Genomic DNA, 7,237 nt, shown 5'->3' with positions numbered 1-7,237 from the left:
AGACGTGCCAGCGGGCTGGCAACCGCACGGGCCGCTTGGGGCCGGGAACTTTCACCTCCTCAGCGCGAGAGGCACAGCGGGCACGGGCTTTCAGGGTACATATAGTACCTGCCTTGGCTCTGGACTTTTAATTTGGAAGCCCTTTTCTTTCTAAATGTGAATAGACTCCATGACGATTATTCCACAGAAACTGACCTCAAAGAAACAGACTGTGAACCTCATTACAGATTCACGAAAGTTATAAATACTAACATTCTTATTGTTCTGCCCTTCACCACCAACACATCTATGAACAAATCTATTGAAAAAACAGCTACCGGCACACCAGAGGGATTAGACTGGAAGAGTTAAAAAAAAATTAAAATGTGTTACTGTGCTTAGAAAGACTGTATTAGCATCAGTGGTGCAGAATATGGAAATGGAAATACAGACAATAGACTTGAAGTTTCTAATGCAAAAGCATCTACAACATGGGTTAAGAAGGAAATGCAATGCCTTTTATGACAACTTGCAACAAATTTGCAGTTGAGAAAGTCGCACTGGAAAGGAGCCAAAACACTGCCACCTTAGAGACAAAGATAAAATGCTTTACAATTACGTAGTTCCCCCTTTCTGAAGTTGCTACCTACATGAAGCATTGGGCACAATCAGATCACTGATCACTTGTTTAAAAGACATTTAAACCAGTGACATTCTGTTGGAGAAAACATGCCAGTGTATGATGAGGTGATCCTGAAGTTCCTGTGTTTTTGATAGTGCCTGGCACATTAAAGAACATTATATAGCTGAGAAAATGGAAGCATCGAGCAACTCAAGAGTCCTTTACTGCAGGTTCTGGAAGGGACAGTTTATCTCCTCCAGACCACTTTCTCTCAATTCCTGTTCTCTAGGGACAGTGAGACTTAATTGTTGTACCTTTTGAGGCCAACTAAGGAGAGGCAAAGTATTACAAATACAGATGCACCAAGAAGTGTATGCTGTGTTCCTACTCAGGTAAGTTGGTGTACACATAAAAACCCAGTTTTGAAAAAGAAACACAATTTAAAATTGGGAAGTTTAAGTGTTTATTAAAAAGAAAAAGCAAAAGCCAGATATTTTCATACTTTTTTTCCTATTAAATAATCAGATTTAATTATATTACAAAATATATTAGCAGTGGAAAAAAATCCTCCAAACTTAGAATATTAAAGGTTTTATTTACTTCTGGGTTAATTTTTACCTTTTTTTTTTTTAATGTGCTCCCTTCTGTTCTAAGGCCACCTCAACTATAATGTAAAGCAACTTTTACACAAGACTATCAGTATTTCACATCTCAATGACTTGTTTTCCTGAATTAAGATCTCTTTTATATTTGTTAATTAACAGACTGAAATCCATCTTAACATCATGAGAACATTTAGAAAGTTTCTTAGGCAAGGAGTTAGCAATTTGTATTTGAAGAAAATCAGCACTTCTGGGTGAAAGTAAAATGTAAATTCAAACCACATCATTTGGATAAATTTATTATAAGAAGGGGAGATAAACAACTGTAGAATACTGTTTCTTTTTGGAGTTTGGTAAGTTAAATAATTGAAATATTTGTCATTTATCATGTCTAAGCAGAAATTACTTTTAAAATTGTAATCAGGTATCAGTGCAAACTACTGGCAGATACTCACATACATCACAGTTTCTTATATGGCAAATCAGAAGACCTACACATCTTGTTTGATTTGCATTTATCTATAAAGTCCAAGATCTATTACAGCAGATCCTGGAAAGCAATGAAAAATTAACTAAAAGGTTAGGAAATAGGCAAGGCTGCAGATGGATACAGGCACCAATCTGCAAGCTTTTAGTCCCTAATGTTCGTTGGAGCCACCCACCTTGCTGATTCATGCTGTAATGCAAAGCTCTGAAAGATTTTGAGGATGGGAGCTCTTAGTTACTTTCAATAATTCAAGTTTTGTTTACTAAGAGTGTAAATGTGCACGGACTTTCAAAGAACTCATGTTTACTAGCAAATATTTTCTCATTTTCCTAAGAGATGAGAAATTCAAATGCCTAAAATAAGCATTCAGGCACCGAAGTTGTAGGTTTAAGAAGTAACTGTAACTTTGCTGACCTGAAACACTTGTGAAAAAAGCAGCAGTTAAATGTAATATATAAAACAATCAGAAAAATTCTGTGATGAGTGTACAAAAGTATAGCAGTACTAGAAATGTTTAGTTCGGTTTACTGAGTTTATGAAGACAGTAACATCATGTTCTCATCCAAACTGGGAAACTAATGGAAAACCAAGATAGATCACTAGCAGGGAGAATTTAAGGCTCAAAAAGAGCTCAGCTTTGTACACTAACTGTAGATCTCTTAACTCTTCATGTAATTATTTAGACCAATGCCATGACTACAAGGAAGTCACAGCATATTGTCCCTTGCAGATACAGGGTACAACAGATAAACATTTGAACATGATCTCCACCCAGGAAAAAACCAGGCAAGCCTTAGAGCAGGCCCTTACAAAGGATATGTAAAAGCCCAAAAAAGCAAGCAAACAAACAAAAGCCACAAAGAAGATGCTCTTAGGTGAACTCAACACACTGCAATAGCAAAGTCAACTGCATTTTCTGTGGCTCTCTCATCTTCTCCATTTTGAGATGTCTGAAGTACACTAGAAAAACACCATGAAACACGAGATGCCTAAGGCTAAGGAAGTTGTCCTGTGCTCTGATAGCAAGAACTGTCACTTCCACATAGCAACTCACATGACCTTTTAGGATGGAATGGCTCTCCTGCCAGGCCTGCCTATTTTGCCTTCTCTGACTGCAAATGAAAGCCAGGCTAGTTAATCTTGTGGTAGACCTCAACATTTTAGTTACCTAAATCTCAGAAGAGAAAACCCAACTTGTGCATCTCAAAGCAGACACTCCATACAGCCTCTCCTAAGTTTAATTATAGGAGGAATGATTTCTGTCAAAAGTGACTTCTATTTAACAATGACTTAAATAAACAAGAAACTACATTTTAAGCTTGATTTTGTATCTGTATTCATCTCCTCTAAAAGATTATTATTTCATTAGCAATTATTTAAATGTTTGTTTGCAATTAAATATAGTCCCACTAAATCTGGTGACCTTTTAAAACTAGGGAATAAATTTTACATACCTAAGATTATATTGCTTGTTAGATGCTAAATAGTTACATTTTATCTGAAAACATCTAAATACATTTTTTGGTTATTTAATACTTCATTAGTTTGACAAGAGCTATGTTTGGATGAAAAGTACAATAATATGAAAAATGGCATTCAAAATAATTCTTAGCTTGATCTCTTTTAAATGTACTGGATACATCCACAAAATACATTTTGTTAACAAAGAGTACAGAACCAATTGTTTATGGTTGCCACTGCCTTCAGCTTTTAGAGAGAGCAGATTTTACCTTCATAGATCTATCCTGTCTATGGAAGAGAGAAAAAAAATGCAGAACCTTTTCAATTCCTAACCCATTTCCAAGTTTGACCTTAAAGTTGTTTGAATTGAATTGGTTAAAGTGATATTAAACTGCAAGAAAGAGCTACTACTATCAGACTATAGCACTTCAAAAACTTGCTTCCCACTCTTACTCTATAAAGAGGGAGGGGCTTGTGCTATTCCATTCATCAGTTCAGTGCATTCTCTTTGAGACTCTGGCAACAAAACTGCTTAAAGTTTTAAGACAGTATAGTGCATACAGCTGTAACAGACATTATTAATTTTGTATTTTGAGAGAAAATATTTAATTTAAATAACTCTGTTCTAAGATAAATGTTTACCTTTCCTCATTTGTTCTAGGGCAGTACTTTGTGTAAACTCTGGAGCTCATTTCGGTGGTAAGGTAGTACCATACAATGCTTTGCGAAGCCCAGAGGCATGAACAGATGTTCCGTAAGTAGATCTGCAAGTAACAGTCAAGATGTACTCCAGAAACCAGCTCTTTGTACATGTACATCCCAGCAGTACTATGCACTTAATATTCCTGTCCCCTTCCATGTTTTCTCATGACAGAGGCCGATCAAAACCAGACTGCTCTCTGTGCACTCTCTGAATTGGTGGCAATCCAGTTTTGGCTGCCACTTTTCTGTGGAGCCTCTCAGCCCCTCCCCTCAGTACCAGGCACTGGTCTGTGATGTGATGGGGGACAGAAGTGTGAGTCTTCTGGCAAGGAAGCCAGAAACATAAGCAATTCCTTGGCAACTTTAATTGTTCTAAATAAGAAATTGTTAACATTAAAAACATCAGACCGAGTGATATCAGGCTTCAAGTTTCCAAGCGTCACACCCGCATGAGCCTCTGCAATCTTGAAGCAGCTTCAGCTTTGGAGATACCACTGGAGACTCGTGTCAAGTCTAAGGCAGATATTCTGTGCACAGAGAGCAGCAGGTATGACTCCAGCTTGAAGATCAGGGTCTTCAGTAACAAAACTGTGAAGATGCCAGATACCTGACTTCCAAGGGCTTTTGTTTCTTATTTAGTTATTGCTAATCTCTTCTGAAAACAAAACAGACCAAGGGGCTGATGACTTTGAGTATGTTTCAACATCACAATATTTTTGATTGAAGAAAAATATGGTAGCTGTACTTAACTCATTCTTTCCATAAGGAACACAATTTTAGGTGAAAAGAAGACTACACTGCTGATAAATGCGATTATGAAGTTTTTAAGGCAGGAAGTGGGAATAAATGTGTTGACATGGAGAGAGAAAAAAGCTTATCAAACTGATTATAAAAGTAAGCTTATCTGAGAATTCCTCTAAACACAGCTAATGAAGTAAATTCAAGCAATGAATAGTCTCATCTCTTGCTAGTGAAATCCTGTAGTTAGCACAGTAAACATACAGGTAAATGTTACCCTTTTTATCAAAGTTGTTTCATAATTAAGACATAAATTCTTAAATAAGGAGCTTAGAAAGAAAAGGATCAGTTTTTAGCATGTTACTCTCTAACTGATAGGACACAAGGACATCACAAAGATGATCTTAAAAATACTGAAGTTACTCAAAGTAATTCTTTAAATACCAGGAAGAAATTCTTCAGGCCCAGTAAATTTGCCAACATGTAACCGTTTTCTCTCCTGTTTCCCTTTTTTCTAGGCAAGCTTCTTCAATCTTTGTCACTCATATCAGTTTCACAAGCAATACACTGGCAGTAGATTTCTGATGTTTTGGATTAGCCATCACCATAACAAACCAAAAAATTCAACACACAAACTGCAGCTCTGAAAACAGTGTAAACAGCCACACTCCTTTAGGTAGTCAGCATTTTTGTTAATACAAACCTTTTACTACTTAGGCATTTATTCTCTGTCAGCTGACAGGTGTATCTACTTTCATCCCTATCTGTTAACACTCATCTTTGGTGGTATCTAAATTTCCATCTTTCATAGGCCTCCCCTCACTGTGTTTAAAGTCGATGAAATTCCTTTAACCTGAGCTGGTCTCTTATTACAGCTTGTCTGGCACATACTTTCAGTCGTGACCTTCACATCTCCAAGAAACTGTCCTATCTCCTCAGTTCCTCTCTTACTTCAGACTTGTATTCTGTGAGATGTTATCAATTTTCTGTGGTCTGACTTATTTAAGTCCAGTCATTTTTATTTTGAGGTTCTCCCTCTCCCCCAAGAATTGTGAATATTTAATTTCACTTTCTTTCTTTCTTACGCAAGTTATCTTAAATCACCCATCCAATACTTTGCTCACTTGCTGCTGCTGTAGTCATTCTTGATCCCAGAAATTGGTTCCTAGTGGGTGTAATGCTGTCTGTCCTAAATTAGACAGCAGTCAGGTACTTTGAGTATGACATTAATCTGAACACTAAAATTCAGCTATGAACTTTAAAGAGCATCCACTCTCCAAATGAAATCTGTGTTCTACACTGATGATTATTTTTATTGGACTTGTACTTGCCCTGATACACAAAATGCTGTCTAGACAAAGAGTCCCTGCATCCAAAAGTTACAACTGAAGCACACACAGAGAAGCACATATAGAAGATACTGTGAGAAGGTAGGGGTGAAAAATCCAGGGAGAAAATAGGCTTTTCTTGGGGAATAAAAATATAATATCAATATTTTGCTGATGGCTAAATGGTTTTCACCTACAGATGTAGACAATGTCTGTGCACGATTTTGGATTTCAATTCAAACAAAACCTACACACTAGAGCTGCCTTATTTGGAACTTTCTGACACACCCCACTCTAAACAGTCTTACTGGGCCTGTGGCAGTATCACAGTCAGAATGTGCACAGCTCACAAGGCAGCTGTGCACAGCAGTTTCTTCTCATGCTTACAGAGCCTCACCTTATTCAGGAGGACTCAAGCTGAAGGTTGCCTGCCCATACACAAAATGAGTAGCTAGCTACAAATGTGAACGACTAGTGAAGAGACACAGAACTGAGCTGTACAGAAACAGATGAGTAGAAAATGTGCTTTCCTCCTCCCTCCCCTCAAGAACACTCCTATCCTGAGCTTCTAAATGAATTTCTGTAAAATACACTGATGACTAGTACTTGTGTTTGCCATGTGCTGAGGAAAAGAAAGGCATTAGCCTCACTAAAAATATCTTGCCTGAAGAGTTCAGGGCCAGCTATGAGAAGATTTGCTCTTTGGGAAGAAGAAACAACTCAACCTGCCTTAAAAAAAGAACCCCATCTGCAGAATACTGTGATAACCTACTCAAGTTTCACAGACATACTCTTACTTACTCTTGTAAATAACTAACGGTGAGCATGTGTTTCATGTGTATTTTTAATGTCCAGTAACCCACAGTTCACAGTTCACCAATAAAGCAGGAGGAGAAGCAGGCTCATATACAAGGGAGCAAAACAGATGTCCAGTTAGATAACCATCTCGGATGATAAGCAAATAACTACTGTAGGTTAGTTCTAGGAATAAGACTTTCTATAAAAAGTTCCCAGCTTGAGACATCTGTTCTTTTTTCATAATCAGTTCTATGCAATCTTAAATCCTCATGTACATTAAGGCAATGGTCATGGCACTGAGACATACAAGTTTTCCCAAGTAATCCGAAGTCTTGATATGAACATGCTAATAATCTAATAATTTCCTCCTTGGATTCCCATCCATGTCCGTTTTAAAGTTGTGGACAAGAAGGAAAAAGGTGAAGATTGTGGTTACATTTAATAAGCAATTAATGCTTATCTTCTAACTTCCAGCGGATGCATTTCTATTCAGTCAGCTGTACCACACTTAGAGCTGACT

This window comes from Corvus brachyrhynchos, unplaced genomic scaffold, assembly GCF_000691975.1.
Source record: "Corvus brachyrhynchos isolate BGI_N302 unplaced genomic scaffold, ASM69197v1 scaffold32, whole genome shotgun sequence".
NCBI classification, from domain to species: Eukaryota; Metazoa; Chordata; class Aves; order Passeriformes; family Corvidae; genus Corvus; species Corvus brachyrhynchos.
Note: the sequence above shows the minus strand (reverse complement) of the source record.